Raw genomic sequence first — 21,698 nt, forward strand, 5'->3', positions numbered from 1 at the left:
TAACTTTATTTTTCTTTTTTATTTTGTGCCTTGTTTCATATTTGTTCTTACGTTAGCAATTAACGCACTTACCGTAGTTATGTATGAACAGGTTGTTTCTATATTTATTTTATTCCAAATAAATTAAATATATATACGGATTATTTTATGGTAGTTGATATTTTCTGTTGTTTCCTACGTGAATTGAGGAAACGCACGGACTTTCGCCTAATTCTTGTGCTACTTTCATATGTCTGTATCTGTCGAATGCTGTCGATCTGTCGAAATGTGTATTACTATCTGTCGATTCATCGAGTGAACTGAATTCGTTAACCATTTCACCAGGCGCGCATGCATTTTTTTTTCTTCTAAGGGATCCAAGCTTCGGGGGGCAAGGTTCCAATACTACAAGCCACTATGTCTATATACTATTATTCTGCATTCGAAAACACGATAAATATTCCACTTACTTTTTCACAAAAACATGATACAGACAGAGTACAGATGAAGTGTAAGATCAGATTTATATTGATGATACATCAATATTTTCCCTGTTAATAACTACATTTAATGAGAAAGTCTGCAAATGTATGTTCACTTAGGAACTTTTGCGAGGAGTCCGCACCCGGTGGACACCCCGTGAGTACGCCTCTGCACTTGACTATACTTCGAATTATACTGCAAACAGTTGTATTTTAGTTTCCCCGTTTAGTTCATCGATATCATTAACACAAAGAAAATAGATGTTATAGATGCGTATTCTCAGTTCTCGCTTTATATCCGGACGTCTGCAAAAATCTACTCCTTTTCTTTCTTTCACGCATCCACCAAACTAACAATGATTTGTATTATAATATTTGCGCATAAAATGTATATCTCATACCTTCCATGTTCTCAAGTATTCATAGACAAAAACGGTTACTTTCTGCGAACAAATTGTCCAAACACAGTGCAAATGTCATCTATAGATTGTCCTGGTTCCGTCTGCGTGTACATAACAATGCGTCATAATCATACATTGCACATTAAGGATATCAATTAATCTTCCCAAATTCCTAGATATGCCTGGCAAAAGTTCCGCGTGTTGTAAGGATATTACATTTGTACTACCGACAAGGTGGTATCTTCCAACATTGAAGTTCAATAAACCCCAAATGTGTCGGATATAGTATTTGATTTCTTGTCTCATTGTTTGCGTCAGAGATGTCTTCTCAAGTTAGGATTTACGATACATACAGGATGAGTTGTATATATTGTTGCTGCCAGCTCTATATTAATCCCATATTTGTAAACGAATAAAAACAGTATTCTAATTATAACAATGTGCTCACAATTAATTTTATTCTTAATTGTTATACGTATTGTTGATTAAAAATGAAAATGTTGCTAAGTGAATTTTATTAATATTTTCTGTTGCGTGATATAGGAAGTGAGTGAAATATTGGAGGAATATAGTGTGCGTAGCAGATGATGTGCAGTGGCTTTGGATCGCCTGTGATAAGGTAAGGCATTTGCTATTTTAATTAACGCATTTTATATACTGTAATCCTAATTATTTTTATGTGAATGTGCTTACTACTTGTGTATTCAGTGGGACCGATGTTTTAATATGTATGGTCAAGCAGTGTCGAGCCTGGTCAGTGTGTGGATAGGTGACCATTTTTTGTAAATCGATAACATTTAACTTTGTAAACACGGATGAAGTAGAAGTATATTTATTTTATTTTTTACCTCAAATATGTAGGACACTTCTCCTTTGTACATCAATTATTATTATTAGTTCAACTTGTTTACAAGTTAAATGAAAAGAATAGTCGTTATCGTGTGATGATTGTGCTCATTAGGCTAAAGAAGACTCGTGATAAGAAAGAAAAGAAGAACGGTGCTCAAGTTTCGTCACAGCATATTCTCAAAAATTTACAGGCAAAATTCAGTGTTCTGCATGAAAAGGCATATTTGTACGAAAAAAAAAAAATTCTGCAGACGACAGAATTAAATAAAGTAATACACATGTATTTTAGAGTTACTGGTGTAAAATCATTACAAGTGCTTTGCCAGGTGGCCAATAAAAAGCACGAATACTATTTAAGGGAGCCAAAACAGGAGAAAGCTGGGGGCCTGAGCGATAGCAAGAATGTGCGTCCAAAGTGAACAGGAGCGAAGGCGACGCGGGTATACGTATAAGCAAGGGTAGTGGAAACCAGTTAGTTTTCGAGTTTCAATAGCACTTGTCATGCATCCATACTAGTAGCGCCCCGCTTGTAAACATTAAGTACACTATGCAAGAATACACCGCCGGTGGAAAATAGTACCTAATACAGTTATCTTTCATATATACTGACTTATTTTACAGTAGTAACCCAACACTAGTAAACGTAAAATAAAAGTGTATAACTTTATATTTAATTCTATCGCCTGGCTTAGTTTTTCACCTGTAAGATGTACTTATTTAGAGCAAGTTTCTTAACTAGCAAATTAAACCGAGAACCACAGCAACCATATATATATTCTTATGATGTACTTTTCTTTGAGTGGTGTTCTCTGTCTATTGAATAACATTTTCTCAGTTTAATGCTAGCAAAAAACAAAACAAAATCAAAGTGTTTCTATATAAATTTAGTTCACCGTGTTGTAATATCACATGGAATTGAAAAACGAATAGTCGAACCTCTGCTATCTCGATCAAACTTCTCAGGATGATATACTGACTTACCGCAGAAGTTCGACTGAATACGTTTCTCAGTTCCATGGGAGAACCTGGAGAAGCAAAAGCCTGCGCAACGGAAAATACTAAATAAACTTGTAGAGCAGGTCAAGATGTATCATCATGCCAAGTTTCATTCAGATCAGAGAAGTTTGGCTGCAGCCATTTTCATTACAAAGCACAAAATGGATGGTCCCTAACCTCGAGAATCTTCACAATTGTCGACGAGTTGAACTGCACTCATCTGATCAAAATCAAACTTAAAATGACAGTTCACTTTCAACTGTTAAATAATATGATATGCAGGCTTCTGCTTTCCTAGTTACAGTCTATCCACTGTGGTATGCATATTAGTACAAATGTGAGAGTGCATATTTATTAAAGATTTGCTTCAAAAAGCGATGAAAGACATAGGCATTGCCGCGGGCGGTGATAACAAGATGCCGGAAAACGAACAAGCAGAAAGAATATGGGCTGAAGAAGTGTAAACGACGACGCGGCGGCCCGTAAAGGTGTTGCCGTCCTATTAAATGAATAATATCAAAAGAAAGAAAAAAAAAGTAAAAAATTTCGCGCTCGTAATCAAGACAGAAAGCAACTAAAGGAAATCTTTGTTTTACGTCCCACGTTATGCCGCTTAGGCTAAAAGAGGCGCTGATTATGAGAAATGATTGAAATGGTGGTGGAATGAAGAAAGTGGGAGGAAACGGGAGAACCCCGCGGTAACCCACCGCACATAGTTTTTGTCCACCATAAAGTTAACTTGGCGGGGGCTCAAGACAGAAAGACGGTTGGAAAAACAAATAAACGATGTTGCATCCCGTAAAAATGTTCGCGACCTATGAAATCAATATTTTTTCTTAAAGAAAAAAAAGAATTAAAAAGAGAAAAAAAGGTCAAAATTTCGCGCTCGCTTCGCTCGCGATCAGCAGAGAAAAGAGGACGTGACGCACCCCTAAAAGTGTTGGCGACCGATTGAATAAATATTGTGGGTAAAAAAAAAAAAAAAAAAAAAAAAGTCAAAAATTTCGCGCTCGCTTCGCTCGCGATCAGCACAGAAAGAAGGACGTGACGCGCCCCTAAAGGTGTTGGCAACCGATTCAATACATATTGTCGGTAAAAAAAAAAAAAAAAAAAAAAAAAAACGCTCGCTTCGCTCGCGATCGACATGAAAAAGGCAACGACGTGACGCCCCGTAAAATTGTCGGCGACCTATTCAATCAATATATTCGGTTGAAAAACAAAGTCAAAAGTTTCCCAATCGCTTCCCTCCCGATCGACATAAAAAAAAAGGCAACCCCTTCACCTCTCCTTATGCATTCATCAGTAAACATACAACCATAGATCACAATACCACTCACATCACCTATCAGTTCTCCACGTCCATCAAGATCCAATCATCGCCCTGGCCCTTTATGATGATACACAACATTACATGTTATTGTGTGCATTGCCCCGCGTTACAATACATGACCAAAAAAAAGAGAAAAAGAGCTGCACTGCCTTCAGTGTAGACATGTTCGTATTCGTAGAAAATGATTTTAGGTACACGATAGTACAGTAATCTATCTTCACATGCTTCAGATGTGAACGATACCTACACATGAAGAGGGCTCCCGAGGTTTCCTTTTCCAATAGGATGGAGCTCCACCACACTTGCAGAATGACGAGAAGTTATGTTAATAAATATATCCCAGAGTGTTTCGTAACTCGCCCTTGGTCCTAATGATGAAGCGTTCTTCAGATGGCCCCGATGTCTCCACACATGATACTATGCGACTTCTTTTCACGAGGCTCTCAAAGATCACGTTTGTGTCCTAACATTCTCTGCAGATATGACACAGCTGCGATAGCGGATCACAGAAGCCTTTCCTCTCCTTACAAGAGACGTGTTCATTCGAGTATGTGAGTAATTCGACTATCGATTAAATATCTCCCGTGTCACGATAGTAGTCACTTTCAATTCTTCTAACGAAGGTAAGAAAAAATGCTATACAAACTTCCTTTCGGTATATAAAGGATTAGGGGCCCAGAGAATATTTTCTTTCAAGAGGATACATTCTTTTTCGAACACCCTGTATATAGATCCTCTAATTATAACTGCAAACAAAATGTTGATTTTGCAATTGCTTCCATGAGAGAATATTCTGTGCACTTTCTTTCTGAAGGGCCGGGCCTAAACGTTTTCCTTAATCATTAAATTTAGTAGTTATCTACAATTACATAGTTTTCCATTGTTCTCAAAATAAAGATTTTTCTCTATGAATTGTTGAATGTTGCTAGGGATATTGAAGTAATTCTTTTTAGTGTTTTTTTCTTTACAATAATGTACTGAACGCCTGCATTAAGGAAGTTCGTGTGTCCATCTTGCAAAATGTTTCGTCTTTTTTCATGCCCACTAAGGTAAATATTCATTTTGCTCTTTTCTCTGTATGCAAACCACATTTCTTAAAGGCAACATTTTCATACAAATGTAGTACTAAAAACTTCTAATTGGCAACATCTGGGCTGCGAAGAGGAAAAAGAAAGAAATCTCGTACGTATTCGCGCGCAATTCGGAATTAGCCAATGAAAAGCACAAAAGCGGCCACCATCTCTCTCTCTTTCTTATTAACGGTTTTGTACTTTCTGCAGTTCTATCAGTGCTGCTAACCTCTTACTATATCATTGAATATGTATGTTTAGATATATATATATATATATATATATATATATATTTTTTTTTTACAAAAAATCATACTACTACGGAATAATATTAAATGCCTTTAAACCCTCATTTCTGTTTGCACTTTCTGTTACACTACCTTCCCCGAACTTCTTTCAAGTTATTAAGTGCAGAACGGGGAGTTATACATATTTACTTGCGCTTTGACAATATCTGCACATTGTGTAATAATAGGAGACGTATAAAATAAAACTATATACTAATACGTATATATATATATATATATATATATATATATATACAGTACACATTCCACTATCCGAGGCTTTCCTTTTCTTTTCTTGCTGACGATAAATTACGCTTTTAGAAATGTTGTCTGAAAACAATAAGAATATGTGCAAAAAATACAATCAGAGGTAGAGGTCTTTAACAGGAAATAAGCAAGGGAGTTGAAAAATTTTTTATGCATGTAAAAAATATAGACATGAACCAACTTGTGAAATAAAAAGACCAGAAAACTACTCTTTCTAAATTATGTGTAAACTTTTTACCGAAAACGAAAGTTGCACGAAAGACTTTTTGTCCGTTTTTTGGCCTCCGGTGCTTGGGGTCCCTGATTCAATCCCAGCTCGTGCCGTGTGAACTTTGTCGTGCATAAAGACCGTGCTCATGGGTTTTCTCGGGTTTCTCCCGTTTCCTCCCACTTTCTTCATTCAGTACTCATCATCACCGTCTCCTTTAGCGTAACCGGTATAAGTATGCGACGTAAATCTAAATATTTCATTTCATTTCCCTTTTCTGCTCATACTGCTGATTATGCGCGATTATGCCAACATCCAACTCCGCGGATAATCGTGCGATTACTGTATATACAACTAATACAGATACAACTAATTATATTATCAGTTACAGTATCGGTTTTTATTTACTAATTTGCCTCACTTTATTTGCATCCCTGCAGTAAATAATTCTTATCGATAATAGTTAAAATGTATATTACATTTTAGTGCTTCACGACTGAATGATCATCTGCCTTACGTTATCTCGCAGCTGAAGAGAATGCTACACTGAAAACTACCTTGCGTTATAAAGGGTAAGTGAAACATATCTTAAAAATATCTTTCATACATTTCATTGTGTACATTAAAGAATGTAAGTTTGCCTTTTTCCTGTAATCAATACTTAATAAAGGATTTATTTTTATTTATTTATATACAATTTCATACGTGGTTCGTGATAGTAAACTCGATAGGACACAGTGGCACTATGAACATCCGAATCACTCATCATTCGAACATTCAAATATTTATTCGAATATTAGTATATTCCAAGTAATGTTAACGACGTTAATATGCTTGCCTTTATAGTTAATAATGTCAATTCTTACTTAAAACATACTTCCTTAACAGGACATTGAAGAAAAGGTAGTTGCCAACGGCCATACCATGCTGAATATACCGGTTCTCGTCCGATCACCGAAGTCAAGCAGCATCGGGCCTGGTCAGTACTTGGATGGGTGACCGCCTGGGAACACCAGGTGCTGTTGGTATACTTTTTCTAATTTTGTTTTTCACAAAGACGAATATTCTCACATCGTTCACCACGATAATTTCGTAATCATGCATTACTTAAAACAATTAGCAACGCTTTCCACGCGCTGGTCTTTTTGAGTATTCACCGACAAACCTACGTAGCTACAATAACTCACTCGAAGCCATATGCATTCGCCAACGGCCATACCATGCTGAATATACCGGTTCTCGTCCGATCACCGAAGTCAAGCAGCATCGGGCCTGGTCAGTACTTGGATGGGTGACCGCCTGGGAACACCAGGTGCTGTTGGCATCTCTTTTTCAAATTTCATTATCCTTCAAGTACGAAAATACTAGAAACATTAATTTTATAGTACTTTCAAGAGATAATTTATCAACATTATTTCATAGCGATTAATCGATATTCTAAGCGTTATACCCACTATTTCTTACACTAACAGCCTGTTTATTTGCACGGCACATTAAAATAACCTGATTTCCGATCCGTGTGCACCTACTACTATACTTAACACGGAATGTATTACCACTTTTTAAAAGTAAATTATTATGACTAAGTGTAGATCTCCGGCGAGTAAATGCCTTTCGTATACAAGCACGACACATCTCCGCTATGTGCTTTACTTTTTTACTAACAGCATATAGAAATTGGATTTCAAGGTGTTTCTACATAACAGAATGAAGCAAATTTCGTGATTTAACTCTTTCGAATAATGTGTTGGTCCTGACAAGGACCGTTTGAAATGAAAAATCTTGAAGAAGATTTTTACTTAGAGCTTGTGTACTTGGTAACAGCCTTCGTACCCTCACTTACAGCGTGCTTGGCAAGTTCACCAGGCAAAAGAAGGCGCACAGCTGTTTGGATTTCCCGGCTGGTGATAGTTGACCGCTTATTGTAATGGGCCAAACGAGAAGCTTCAGCAGCAATACGCTCGAAGATGTCATTAACAAAGCTGTTCATGATACTCATAGCTTTGCTAGATATGCCAGTGTCAGGATGCACTTGCTTCAAAACTTTGTAGATGTAAATGGCATAGCTCTCCTTCCTCCTCCTCTTCTTCTTCTTATCTCCCTTGGAGATATTCTTTTGGGCTTTACCAGCCTTCTTTGCAGCCTTTCCGCTAGTTTTTGGTGGCATGATGACTCACTCGTTCAGCAAAATTAGATGTGTCCGCAGAAACAGAAACAGAAACAGAAAAATTATAAATAAGGACGCCCCTCAGGAAAGCCCGCGTCCTGACAGAGAGTAAGGCATCAACCATCTGTCTACATGCCTCTCCTCACATGCAGTTAATAAACTAAAGCATCTGTCGGGTGGGAGTGTATGTCGCGGCTTCTATCTTTGACGGAGACATTTTCCGCGGATCTACAGTTGTGTAAATAGAAAGAAAGAAGGGTAAGGAAGAAGATAGGAAAGCGCGAGAGAAGATTTATTATGTTTTGTGAGAGGGACAAAAAACCTGGAAACCAGGAAAAAACCCCCTTTGTCGGTCATGCTGCATGCATAAGTATTTACATGGCAAAACCACTGGTTAAGGGTGGGTAAAATCCATGTAAACTTGTCTGTAGTAATAAATTAATAAATTATGTTATTTTGTAATATCCTAACTTATAATGTTTAGATTAATATGCAAATCTGTGTTGTCTGTAGTTGGGGGGAATATATTGTTAGTGGGACATCTGTTATTTTTTTAAAGCATGCAAGTCGGTTCATTGTCCATGGCCAGGCCTGGTCGTCATCTGTTTGCCTCCGTCACAGCTACTTTATCCCCTGTCTTCTTTCTCAGCTCGCTGTTCCTTCGGCTTTGGTTTCTTATGGTCTGTATTGGCTTTCCTTTTTACTGTGTCAGCAAAAGTTCTTGTGATGTAAAGGTGCCCTGTTGTGGTCTGGAGTGTATTTACTGTATTGTCAAAAATCTTCTTAGAGGCGGTCTGCAAGGCTATTGTAAGATTTTTCTGTTGCTGGTGTGATGTTGTGGTGGTTAGTACGTATGTCATCCATGTTATGATCCTATTGGTTGCTTCTTCTATTTCTTGCTTGATCCATTTTTGTAATTCTTGGTTGGGTGTTTCCAAGTTGCTATTGTCTTCATGATGGGTCGCCTGTTGGTCCTGATAAGAGCCGTTGGTTGTGATTTCTGTTACATCTTTGTGCGTTAGAAGCGGTGGTGGTCTGGTTGATTTTGTAGCTCTTGGTCTCTTGGGGCAGTTTCCACTTCCAGTGCGGTGTGTGTCGCTAATACATGTAGCACAGAAGTTCCTTTTTCTGGGTGCTTTACAGTCCTCCCTATGTGGCTTTCCACATCGGTTACACACTCTTTCGGCTTGGCACCGGTTCTTGAAGTGCCCGTATTGGTAGCAATTATGGCAGGGTGATGGTCTTGAAACTGTTCTTGATGTCTCTACTTTGTAGTGGGTATTTTGAATTTTTACTCCTGTTGACAGTAATCTGCTTATGTGGTCCGCGTTCTCTGAGAATATTCTAAGTAGTGGTGAGGGTCCTTTGTCAGACATTATGCGGGTTATACCTCTGATGTCAAACTTCTGTCTTCTTAGTTCTTCTTTTACTTCCTGGGCTTCAATGCTGGTAGGGACACCTTTGACAACACATGTGAATGTTGTTCCTTTTCTCTCTTTAGGTTTCTGCCTGGATCTGATTGAATCTGGGTCTTCAGGTGGTTTATTTAACCTACTTCTAGTGGTTTGCAGGGGAGTACGGGTTGCTGACTCTTGCTGCTTCTTGTTTGCGTCTGTTGTTGGTATGGATTTCTGGTCCTGAGAAGGGCCGGGTATTTGTGTGGCTTCTTTTCTCTTCTGTTTTCTGGATTTCACTACGGTGAACTCGTCTTCTTTGTTGTGTTTGTCTGGCGTGTTGTGGTCCTGGTAAGGGCCGGTCTTCTCTCCAGTGTGTGGTTTCTGCATCTGGGTTTTCTGGTTTTTCACCTGCATGTGGCTGTGGCCCTTTGCAGAGCCGGAACACTGTTCTTCCTCTTGGGTTTGGTCAGTTTTCTCTGCCTGCGATGGGGCGTCTTGTTTTGGGCTTGGCGACTTCACCTCCTCCCTGGGTTGCGTTTCATTCCACTTCTCTAAGATCTTAGCCTTCGAGCCAAAGTCAGCATCTTGGAAAACTTTCAGGAATCTGTCCCGCGTAGTTTCTGATTTGAATAGCACTCTGTATGTGGTGTCTTCCAGTTGAACCACATGGAATTCTTCTCTTAGTATCCTCAGGCTGATCACTCTGTTTAGATATGCTATTGTGGCTCCTCGGAAGGTGTTCTTTATTGTGACTGGGTCAACTATCAAGAACGAATCCTCAGATTTGGTTTCTTCATTGACTGTGACCACATCGATGAATTCCTCATCCTTCTCCTCCTCTGGCGGTCTTCTCGTCGGCGTCTTTTTTCTGGGTCTGGGCATGGCTCTGATGTTTAGTCTCTTGGTCCTGAAAAGGGTCGCACTGTTCTTCTTGGCACTCGGTGAGAGCACTTAACACTGAACACTGTTGAGATTTTGGTCCTAGAAAGGGCCACACTGTTTTTGAGCACTGTCTGCACAACAATAAGTTTGGGGGATTTGCCCCTTGGAGGGGACTTTCTGTCACTAAGTTAAGTGTTTATGCTGCTCTAATGCTATCCCAGAGAGATAATATTGAGTTCCCGTCAGCCGACTGTCGCCAAAGGCTGTACAACCTATATGGCCAGCGCGAAGCTTGACGCACAATAGGGGGTCCAGCCGACGGAAAACAATGTTTATTTCTCCAGGAAGCAGTGTGTGTGTTTGTGTTGTATCAGTTTTCTTTATTAAAAATACAACTCTTCTCTAACTTGTTCTCTTTTTACAAAGAGAGAGATCTCCTTGGCTGGAGAACACACCTTCGTTAACACCGCAAGGTTTCCCGGTGTGTCACGGCGTCTTCAAGTGCTATAAGCGGCATTCTCTTCAGCTAACTTCCTCTCAGGTGTCGGGCCAGATGGATTCTCAGGAATTGAGATGTGTCCGCCGATTTATCGACTTCATTTAAATTACAGTACGTGTTTCAATTCGCGCCAACTGCCTTGCTTTTCATTTGATGCACTCGGGTGCACGCTTGAAGTAGTAACAAAACTGACTTGATTCATGGGAATCCAAGTTTTCCGACACTCTGTCCATTGAAGCTGGTGTCCCACAAGGATCCTGCCTCTCACCGCTACTCTACAACCTATATACAGCTGACTTTCCCACGACCTCCAATACCTACGCAGCCACCTTTGCTGATGACGCCGCCATCTTCGCCTCCAGCAGGAACATCAAATATGCTCAACTCTGGATTCAACGCCATATCCATCGAATTGAAGACTGGACTACTCGATGGCGCATTGGCATTAACCCAGAAAAAACAGCTGTGATCGTCTTTTCTAAGAAGAGAACAGAAACACCAGTTCGACTCACCTTTCACAATCAACGCCTCCAACAAGTCACCTCCACCAAGTACCTAGGTCTCCATCTGGATAGGAAATTAACATTTCGCCATCATCTCCTATACCTCGCCAAACGTGCTCGCCAGCGACTAGGTCAACTCTCCTGTCTACTCCGGTCCGCACAGCTCACCTTGGAAACGAAAAAACACGTTTATTGTGCAATGATTCGCTCTATGATGCTTTATGCATGCCCTGTATGGCATCATGCAGCCCGCTCCTACCGAGCTAAGCTACAAATCGTCCAGAACTTTGCAGCAAGACAAATCACCGGTCACTCTCGGGACACCCGAATTGCACAGCTCCACGAGGACTTAGATCTACCATACCTAGATGAAATCATCCTCCGTAGACGTCAAGCATTTTGGAACTCCATACAACATTCACCATATGACGAACTTCGCAACATCGGCACTGTACCAGCTCATCGTCATATCTATGCCAGACCTCAGCCACCATAACATCTTTTCTTGGGACTCCCAGAAACACCACCCAGAACTTAGCACATAGCATCACCTATTAGAGAACCAACGACCATCCGATTGGCTTCCTCACCGCAATAGCTTTGCCCTCACCTCACCGGCATCAATCTCGCAAATCAGCCAACGACCATCCGACCGGACACGCAGCTTTGCAGGTACCTCAAAAAAAAAAAAAAAAAAAAAAAAAAAAAAAAAAACTATACCCGAAAAAATCAGCGACAGTTGCTGATTCGGATAGAAATTCATGGGAGAACACTTCACATACAATCTCACGTCACATAAGAGGCAAGGGCTTTGGGTAGCCCGGAACTCCCACTCGATAAATTGTCAAGACAAACCTGCGAACCTGCGGAGGCCGCAATTTTTCCTCTCATCTTATTACGAAAGAATATTGAACAATGTCTGGTCGCGGCAAAGGTGGAAAAGTCAAGGGAAAGAGCAAGTCCCGCTCCAGCAGGGCTGGCCTTCAATTCCCAGTAGGCAGAATCCATCGTCTTTTGCGAAAGGGTAACTATGCCGAACGAGTTGGTGCTGGCGCTCCCGTGTATTTGGCTGCAGTCATGGAATACCTGGCAGCTGAAGTTCTTGAGTTGGCAGGCAACGCTGCTCGTGACAACAAGAAGACTAGGATTATTCCACGTCATCTGCAGTTAGCTATCCGTAACGACGAGGAATTAAACAAGTTGTTGTCTGGAGTTACAATCGCTCAGGGTGGTGTTTTGCCCAACATTCAAGCTGTACTTCTGCCCAAGAAAACTGAGAAGAAGGCATAAATGTAAGACCTATATCTCATACAAATCGGCCCTTATGAGGGCCACAAACCCCTTTATAGAGGAGATTTACGATTGAAATGAATTGTTTTCGATATACAGACTCATCAAAAGTGTCTGAGATAGTTGCTTAGTTTCATTCGAAATTCTCGCTGCTATTCGATTAATTAGTATATGTGTAGTCGTCGATCGTAATTGAAGCCCATAGGAAGTCACACTAACTTTAGAATACTCCAAACAGCGATGTGCTTAGTTCCCACTACATTATTAATTATAAGATCATTACCTTTTGTATTGTCGCTAGCTACATTTTTTTGATATTTGCGTACATCGGGCTCATATTACCCAGAGGACAGGACAGTCGAGCCCAGATTCTCAGCAATGGAAGAAAACCTCATACCACATATTCTCATGTACTTCATGCTAGACAAAGGAATTTCCAACATTCTTAAAGCACTCATGTTTCTCTCTTGCGTTGGCTTGGCTGAAATTACTCTGTTCAATATGTTCTCGACATTTATTATTGTTCATTACTATGCCCCAATGACATCATGAACAGAGCGGATCAGAAAACTTTCCTAAATTTCTTTTGCAACATAGTAATGACATTAAATGCACACTTAAGTACGATTTATTCTTTGCAAGGTCGATATTCATATTTGTGTGATATGTGTTATATGTATATGGTTTGTAATACGCAACTACTCTTATTCTCTGATCTCAGAACTCATTTGCTACTGTGCCCAACGAGCGAGCCTAGGTTTCTTGTAACTACTGCCTTTCTTTAGTAAATAATGTGAAGTATACAATGCATTAACCTACATCTCATATTTGTATTACTCTTTATTTTAGTAACCCGCTACGAAGTGTCATTAATTTACATGTAAATCACAATAGACACTACCGCAAAAGAAAGAAATCGAACCCAAGACCACGTAAACAAGATAAAGGACAAGATTCAGGTTTCTAACGCATTATTCGCCCCTCACAGCACAGTATAGAAGTTGTATAAGCCTCTATACGTACATCCTACTGTCAGAACAGAAATTCCGACTTGCGTTTCGCATCTCTCATGCTCGCTACTTCCAACAAATCGCCAATTTCCAACCAGAACCCCTTCTCCAGCATTAATACTGCTACATGATATGAATACGTATACATGAACGTACATAATGTAAAAAAAAACGTATGATTTTCTCAAATTAATCTCTCTACGTCTGTAATTTAGTGTGCATCAAAAGGCTTTAATGTAGTTACACGAATTCTTATAATCTAACAGAAAATCGCACAAAGTAAATCTTTCCCTTTATATAAATTTGTTGGCTCTGAAAAGAGCCGTTTATGCCAATTTTATATCCAAAATAGGAGGAACCCCAACTTAACCTCCGAAACCGTACAGGGTTCTTCCTTGCCTCTTCAAGGCATACACAACATCCATAGCTGTCACTGTCTTCCTCTTGGCGTGTTCTGTGTATGTAACAGCATCTCTGATTACGTTCTCCAGGAATACTTTCAATACTCCTCGGGTCTCTTCATAAATGAGACCAGAGATACGCTTCACACCACCACGGCGAGCAAGACGCCTAATAGCGGGTTTGGTGATACCCTGGATGTTGTCACGAAGAACTTTACGGTGGCGCTTGGCACCTCCTTTGCCAAGACCCTTGCCTCCTTTTCCACGTCCTGTCATTTCGATATGTTACTGCTTCGCTCACCACACACGAGAAATACAAGCCCAAGCAGCCCAAGACTCGTGGTTTTGTTCCTTCGATCATGCAGGGAAAGCACGGAGGAAAAACACAAAACGTGTCTAAGCCAATGAGAACTGTCCTTTTCGACTGACTTTATCCAATGAGAAATAGCTTGATTTAACGGTTTTGCTCTTTATATAACTTGACTTCATTCAGCGCGCAATTATTTGAAACAAGTCGTGACAGTTGCAATGGCACGTACCAAGCAGACAGCTAGGAAATCTACTGGAGGCAAAGCTCCTCGAAAGCAGCTTGCCACCAAAGCTGCAAGAAAGAGTGCTCCAGCTACCGGTGGAGTGAAAAAGCCCCATCGTTACAGGCCTGGTACTGTGGCTCTCCGAGAAATTCGTCGTTACCAGAAGAGCACTGAATTGCTCATCCGCAAGCTGCCCTTCCAACGACTCGTCCGAGAAATTGCACAAGATTTCAAGACAGATCTTCGCTTCCAAAGCTCAGCTGTCATGGCTTTACAGGAGGCAAGTGAAGCTTACCTTGTAGGGCTTTTCGAAGACACCAACTTGTGTGCTATTCACGCAAAGAGAGTCACAATCATGCCTAAGGACATTCAGCTTGCTCGCCGCATCCGTGGGGAACGTGCTTAAGTTTGAAGTTCTGGCACTGAGTTCAAAAACGGTCCTTTTTAGGACCAATACACTACTTAGAGATGCTGTTATCCTAACAAGGATCTTGTCCATACTTGTTATCTTTTTTTTTTAAATTCTCACGCCGTATGTTGCATAGTTAATACATCTACCTTCGTTTTCCTGTCGTTTCGTATATCATCCTATCTTTCAAGTATATTCTTTAGTTTTCCCCTATGTTTACCGATTGATTATCTTCGTTTTATGTGGTCAAGGGTTCGATTTTGCCATATGTTGCATAACTTAACTTCGATTCAACCACTGTTTGCCCTTCTCAACGTTATTAATCTGATAGAACTCGCAGGCGAAATATGTACTTCTTCCAAGGTAGCAAAAGTAATATTATTTTGTCAGAGGTCGCTGCTGTTGAATGCAAACGTTAAACTAAACTTTCTTTAAGTGTCTGTTTGTACTTAACATCAGTTCAATTGTACACCTACATTTCTGCTGGTGTTACTATTTTTCTTTATAGCAATATTACGAATTATAAGACGGTATCCGTGGTTATTAGCGTGTTCCCTTTTCCTAACACTTTCTCATTACACCAGTATTTCCATCATTCATTAGGCGTAATCACCCGTCTCCTTTATCATAAAAATCATAATAGTACGACGTTAAATTGAAACATAGTCTACTTCACTTTCACGAGTTGTAATAAGTTCGAACATTTCTTTCACCCCAGCCTTGAAAAGAGTTGATTTTAGTTTAGTGTCCCTTTCAGCAGCAAGGCTGTTTCAAACGTGGACCTACTTATTAACGTGCAATGCGAAACATTTGAGCTCCCACCGAGAATCGAACCCAGTCAGCCTGCAAAAGTTTTTCTAACAAATGCATTAAGTGCGTTTTCTGTACTGTTTCGCTACTTGAAGATAGGAACAAGGAAAAAGTAAGTGATCACAAATTGACATTACGTAATGTGTTCCCCATTTTTTTCGAGTACACCATTCTTGACACCCGTGAAAGCTTTCTTTCCCCACCCTCAATTCCCCTCTGTTATAAAGCACTTACATCAAGAAGTGCTTCGGTTAAAAAGAAAACTCAAAGTCCCTTGCGTGTATACTATACATTGCTATGAATGAACATGTGATAATGATAGGAAAAGCACAATTTTACTCTTCTCAAAGTATTTGATGGCTCTAAAAAGAGCCGTTTTAAAATGTCAGATGATTTACTGACACATTTACTTCTTCTTTGGTGCAGCCTTCTTAGCACTTTTCGGTTTTGCTGTAGCCTTCTTTGGCTTCGGGGCCTTTGGCTTCTTGGGAGTTTTTGCCTTCTTCACTTTAGATGGTGATTTCTTAGGTTTGGGAGCAGCAGCCTTTTTCTTTTCACCAGTCTTCTTGGGACGTTTAGCTGCTGGCTTTTTCGCAGGCTTCTTCTCCTTTGATGCTGATCGTTTCGCCTTGGTTGAAGATCCACCTTCAGGCTTCTCCTTCAGCGATGAAGCACTAAGCTTAAACGATCCAGATGCACCTTTTCCCTTGGTCTGAACCAAAGACCCAGAAGCAACTGCACTTCTCAAGTATTTCTTGATAAATGGAGCAAGCTTCTCGGCATCCACTTTGTAGTTCTGAGAGATGTATTTCTTAATAGCTTGCAGTGAACTTCCTCCCCTTTCCTTCAAATTCTTGATGGCGTTGTTCACCATTTCTGATGTTCTTGGATGAGAAGGTGTTGTTTTTGGTTTCTTAGGCTTTGCAGACTTCTTAGGAGAAGCCTGTGCCGGGGCTGCAGGTGCTGATGCCGTATCTGCCATTGCTTTCTGCAATAAACTCAACGATACTGAAGAATGAAATTTTCGCTAGCAGGCAGCGTTGAATTTGGTTACGGAGCGCGGACCGGATAGAAAGCACTTGCTGAGGCGGGCTGAGGTAAACAGAAGTTCGTAGTTGCCACAACGATAAGTGTGTTTCCTTCTATTTTGATAAACGATTTTTTTCAGGTATTCAATGAATGCACCAGATCCTATTCTTCCTTACTGGCTAGAAGAAACTTTATTCCACATAACTCAAAAGGCATTTGTTTTTATTCGCTTTTCTATTTTATGTTTCAGTCATTGCTAAGTCGGTCACACTACTTTTTCACCCTCCTTGTGCTTATAATTTTCATAATTTAACATGGAAATACTTATCAATAAATAATTATATTACCATGGTAATTAACTTCAATCCTTCCTGTGATTATACGCAAAGTACCATCTTCGTACTGCTTACTATAGTTCAATGAAGGGAATCTATAAAGTAACGCGTGTCGCACACATCTGCCTTGCAAACTCCCTGGCCTACTTCCAATGTATAGACTTTTATTTCAAATCCTGATTTAATTTCATAATTTTCTGTAGATTTTAACATTTTATTACCCAGCTTCTTAATACGAATGACAATCAAGCCTAAATATTTATTCCCTTTAACTTTATTTTTCTTTTTTATTTTGTGCCTTGTTTCATATTTGTTCTTACGTTAGCAATTAACGCACTTACCGTAGTTATGTATGAACAGGTTGTTTCTATATTTATTTTATTCCAAATAAATTAAATATATATACGGATTATTTTATGGTAGTTGATATTTTCTGTTGTTTCCTACGTGAATTGAGGAAACGCACGGACTTTCGCCTAATTCTTGTGCTACTTTCATATGTCTGTATCTGTCGAATGCTGTCGATCTGTCGAAATGTGTATTACTATCTGTCGATTCATCGAGTGAACTGAATTCGTTAACCATTTCACCAGGCGCGCATGCATTTTTTTTTCTTCTAAGGGATCCAAGCTTCGGGGGGCAAGGTTCCAATACTACAAGCCACTATGTCTATATACTATTATTCTGCATTCGAAAACACGATAAATATTCCACTTACTTTTTCACAAAAACATGATACAGACAGAGTACAGATGAAGTGTAAGATCAGATTTATATTGATGATACATCAATATTTTCCCTGTTAATAACTACATTTAATGAGAAAGTCTGCAAATGTATGTTCACTTAGGAACTTTTGCGAGGAGTCCGCACCCGGTGGACACCCCGTGAGTACGCCTCTGCACTTGACTATACTTCGAATTATACTGCAAACAGTTGTATTTTAGTTTCCCCGTTTAGTTCATCGATATCATTAACACAAAGAAAATAGATGTTATAGATGCGTATTCTCAGTTCTCGCTTTATATCCGGACGTCTGCAAAAATCTACTCCTTTTCTTTCTTTCACGCATCCACCAAACTAACAATGATTTGTATTATAATATTTGCGCATAAAATGTATATCTCATACCTTCCATGTTCTCAAGTATTCATAGACAAAAACGGTTACTTTCTGCGAACAAATTGTCCAAACACAGTGCAAATGTCATCTATAGATTGTCCTGGTTCCGTCTGCGTGTACATAACAATGCGTCATAATCATACATTGCACATTAAGGATATCAATTAATCTTCCCAAATTCCTAGATATGCCTGGCAAAAGTTCCGCGTGTTGTAAGGATATTACATTTGTACTACCGACAAGGTGGTATCTTCCAACATTGAAGTTCAATAAACCCCAAATGTGTCGGATATAGTATTTGATTTCTTGTCTCATTGTTTGCGTCAGAGATGTCTTCTCAAGTTAGGATTTACGATACATACAGGATGAGTTGTATATATTGTTGCTGCCAGCTCTATATTAATCCCATATTTGTAAACGAATAAAAACAGTATTCTAATTATAACAATGTGCTCACAATTAATTTTATTCTTAATTGTTATACGTATTGTTGATTAAAAATGAAAATGTTGCTAAGTGAATTTTATTAATATTTTCTGTTGCGTGATATAGGAAGTGAGTGAAATATTGGAGGAATATAGTGTGCGTAGCAGATGATGTGCAGTGGCTTTGGATCGCCTGTGATAAGGTAAGGCATTTGCTATTTTAATTAACGCATTTTATATACTGTAATCCTAATTATTTTTATGTGAATGTGCTTACTACTTGTGTATTCAGTGGGACCGATGTTTTAATATGTATGGTCAAGCAGTGTCGAGCCTGGTCAGTGTGTGGATAGGTGACCATTTTTTGTAAATCGATAACATTTAACTTTGTAAACACGGATGAAGTAGAAGTATATTTATTTTATTTTTTACCTCAAATATGTAGGACACTTCTCCTTTGTACATCAATTATTATTATTAGTTCAACTTGTTTACAAGTTAAATGAAAAGAATAGTCGTTATCGTGTGATGATTGTGCTCATTAGGCTAAAGAAGACTCGTGATAAGAAAGAAAAGAAGAACGGTGCTCAAGTTTCGTCACAGCATATTCTCAAAAATTTACAGGCAAAATTCAGTGTTCTGCATGAAAAGGCATATTTGTACGAAAAAAAAAAATTCTGCAGACGACAGAATTAAATAAAGTAATACACATGTATTTTAGAGTTACTGGTGTAAAATCATTACAAGTGCTTTGCCAGGTGGCCAATAAAAAGCACGAATACTATTTAAGGGAGCCAAAACAGGAGAAAGCTGGGGGCCTGAGCGATAGCAAGAATGTGCGTCCAAAGTGAACAGGAGCGAAGGCGACGCGGGTATACGTATAAGCAAGGGTAGTGGAAACCAGTTAGTTTTCGAGTTTCAATAGCACTTGTCATGCATCCATACTAGTAGCGCCCCGCTTGTAAACATTAAGTACACTATGCAAGAATACACCGCCGGTGGAAAATAGTACCTAATACAGTTATCTTTCATATATACTGACTTATTTTACAGTAGTAACCCAACACTAGTAAACGTAAAATAAAAGTGTATAACTTTATATTTAATTCTATCGCCTGGCTTAGTTTTTCACCTGTAAGATGTACTTATTTAGAGCAAGTTTCTTAACTAGCAAATTAAACCGAGAACCACAGCAACCATATATATATTCTTATGATGTACTTTTCTTTGAGTGGTGTTCTCTGTCTATTGAATAACATTTTCTCAGTTTAATGCTAGCAAAAAACAAAACAAAATCAAAGTGTTTCTATATAAATTTAGTTCACCGTGTTGTAATATCACATGGAATTGAAAAACGAATAGTCGAACCTCTGCTATCTCGATCAAACTTCTCAGGATGATATACTGACTTACCGCAGAAGTTCGACTGAATACGTTTCTCAGTTCCATGGGAGAACCTGGAGAAGCAAAAGCCTGCGCAACGGAAAATACTAAATAAACTTGTAGAGCAGGTCAAGATGTATCATCATGCCAAGTTTCATTCAGATCAGAGAAGTTTGGCTGCAGCCATTTTCATTACAAAGCACAAAATGGATGGTCCCTAACCTCGAGAATCTTCACAATTGTCGACGAGTTGAACTGCACTCATCTGATCAAAATCAAACTTAAAATGACAGTTCACTTTCAACTGTTAAATAATATGATATGCAGGCTTCTGCTTTCCTAGTTACAGTCTATCCACTGTGGTATGCATATTAGTACAAATGTGAGAGTGCATATTTATTAAAGATTTGCTTCAAAAAGCGATGAAAGACATAGGCATTGCCGCGGGCGGTGATAACAAGATGCCGGAAAACGAACAAGCAGAAAGAATATGGGCTGAAGAAGTGTAAACGACGACGCGGCGGCCCGTAAAGGTGTTGCCGTCCTATTAAATGAATAATATCAAAAGAAAGAAAAAAAAAGTAAAAAATTTCGCGCTCGTAATCAAGACAGAAAGCAACTAAAGGAAATCTTTGTTTTACGTCCCACGTTATGCCGCTTAGGCTAAAAGAGGCGCTGATTATGAGAAATGATTGAAATGGTGGTGGAATGAAGAAAGTGGGAGGAAACGGGAGAACCCCGCGGTAACCCACCGCACATAGTTTTTGTCCACCATAAAGTTAACTTGGCGGGGGCTCAAGACAGAAAGACGGTTGGAAAAACAAATAAACGATGTTGCATCCCGTAAAAATGTTCGCGACCTATGAAATCAATATTTTTTCTTAAAGAAAAAAAAGAATTAAAAAGAGAAAAAAAAGGTCAAAATTTCGCGCTCGCTTCGCTCGCGATCAGCAGAGAAAAGAGGACGTGACGCACCCCTAAAAGTGTTGGCGACCGATTGAATAAATATTGTGGGTAAAAAAAAAAAAAAAAAAAAAAAGTCAAAAATTTCGCGCTCGCTTCGCTCGCGATCAGCACAGAAAGAAGGACGTGACGCGCCCCTAAAGGTGTTGGCAACCGATTCAATACATATTGTCGGTAAAAAAAAAAAAAAAAAAAAAAAAAAAAAAAAAAAAAACGCTCGCTTCGCTCGCGATCGACATGAAAAAGGCAACGACGTGACGCCCCGTAAAATTGTCGGCGACCTATTCAATCAATATATTCGGTTGAAAAACAAAGTCAAAAGTTTCCCAATCGCTTCCCTCCCGATCGACATAAAAAAAAAGGCAACCCCTTCACCTCTCCTTATGCATTCATCAGTAAACATACAACCATAGATCACAATACCACTCACATCACCTATCAGTTCTCCACGTCCATCAAGATCCAATCATCGCCCTGGCCCTTTATGATGATACACAACATTACATGTTATTGTGTGCATTGCCCCGCGTTACAATACATGACCAAAAAAAAGAGAAAAAGAGCTGCACTGCCTTCAGTGTAGACATGTTCGTATTCGTAGAAAATGATTTTAGGTACACGATAGTACAGTAATCTATCTTCACATGCTTCAGATGTGAACGATACCTACA

The 21,698-nt window shown here is 39.3% G+C and overlaps 2 non-coding genes across 2 annotated transcripts; both read left to right on the forward strand.

The window, feature by feature from the left end:
- The first annotated feature begins 6,778 nt into the window (after window positions 1–6,778).
- Window positions 6,779–6,897, forward strand: LOC145677101 (5S ribosomal RNA). Its single transcript, XR_014129629.1, has one exon. It is a non-coding gene; the product is annotated as a 5S ribosomal RNA (ribosomal RNA).
- A 177-nt stretch (window positions 6,898–7,074) lies between these two features.
- Window positions 7,075–7,193, forward strand: LOC145677106 (5S ribosomal RNA). Its single transcript, XR_014129634.1, has one exon. It is a non-coding gene; the product is annotated as a 5S ribosomal RNA (ribosomal RNA).
- Window positions 7,194–21,698: the final 14,505 nt, after the last annotated feature.

Source organism: Thermobia domestica, unplaced genomic scaffold, assembly GCF_964235325.1.
Source record: "Thermobia domestica unplaced genomic scaffold, izTheDome1.hap1.1 HAP1_SCAFFOLD_609, whole genome shotgun sequence".
NCBI classification, from domain to species: Eukaryota; Metazoa; Arthropoda; class Insecta; order Zygentoma; family Lepismatidae; genus Thermobia; species Thermobia domestica.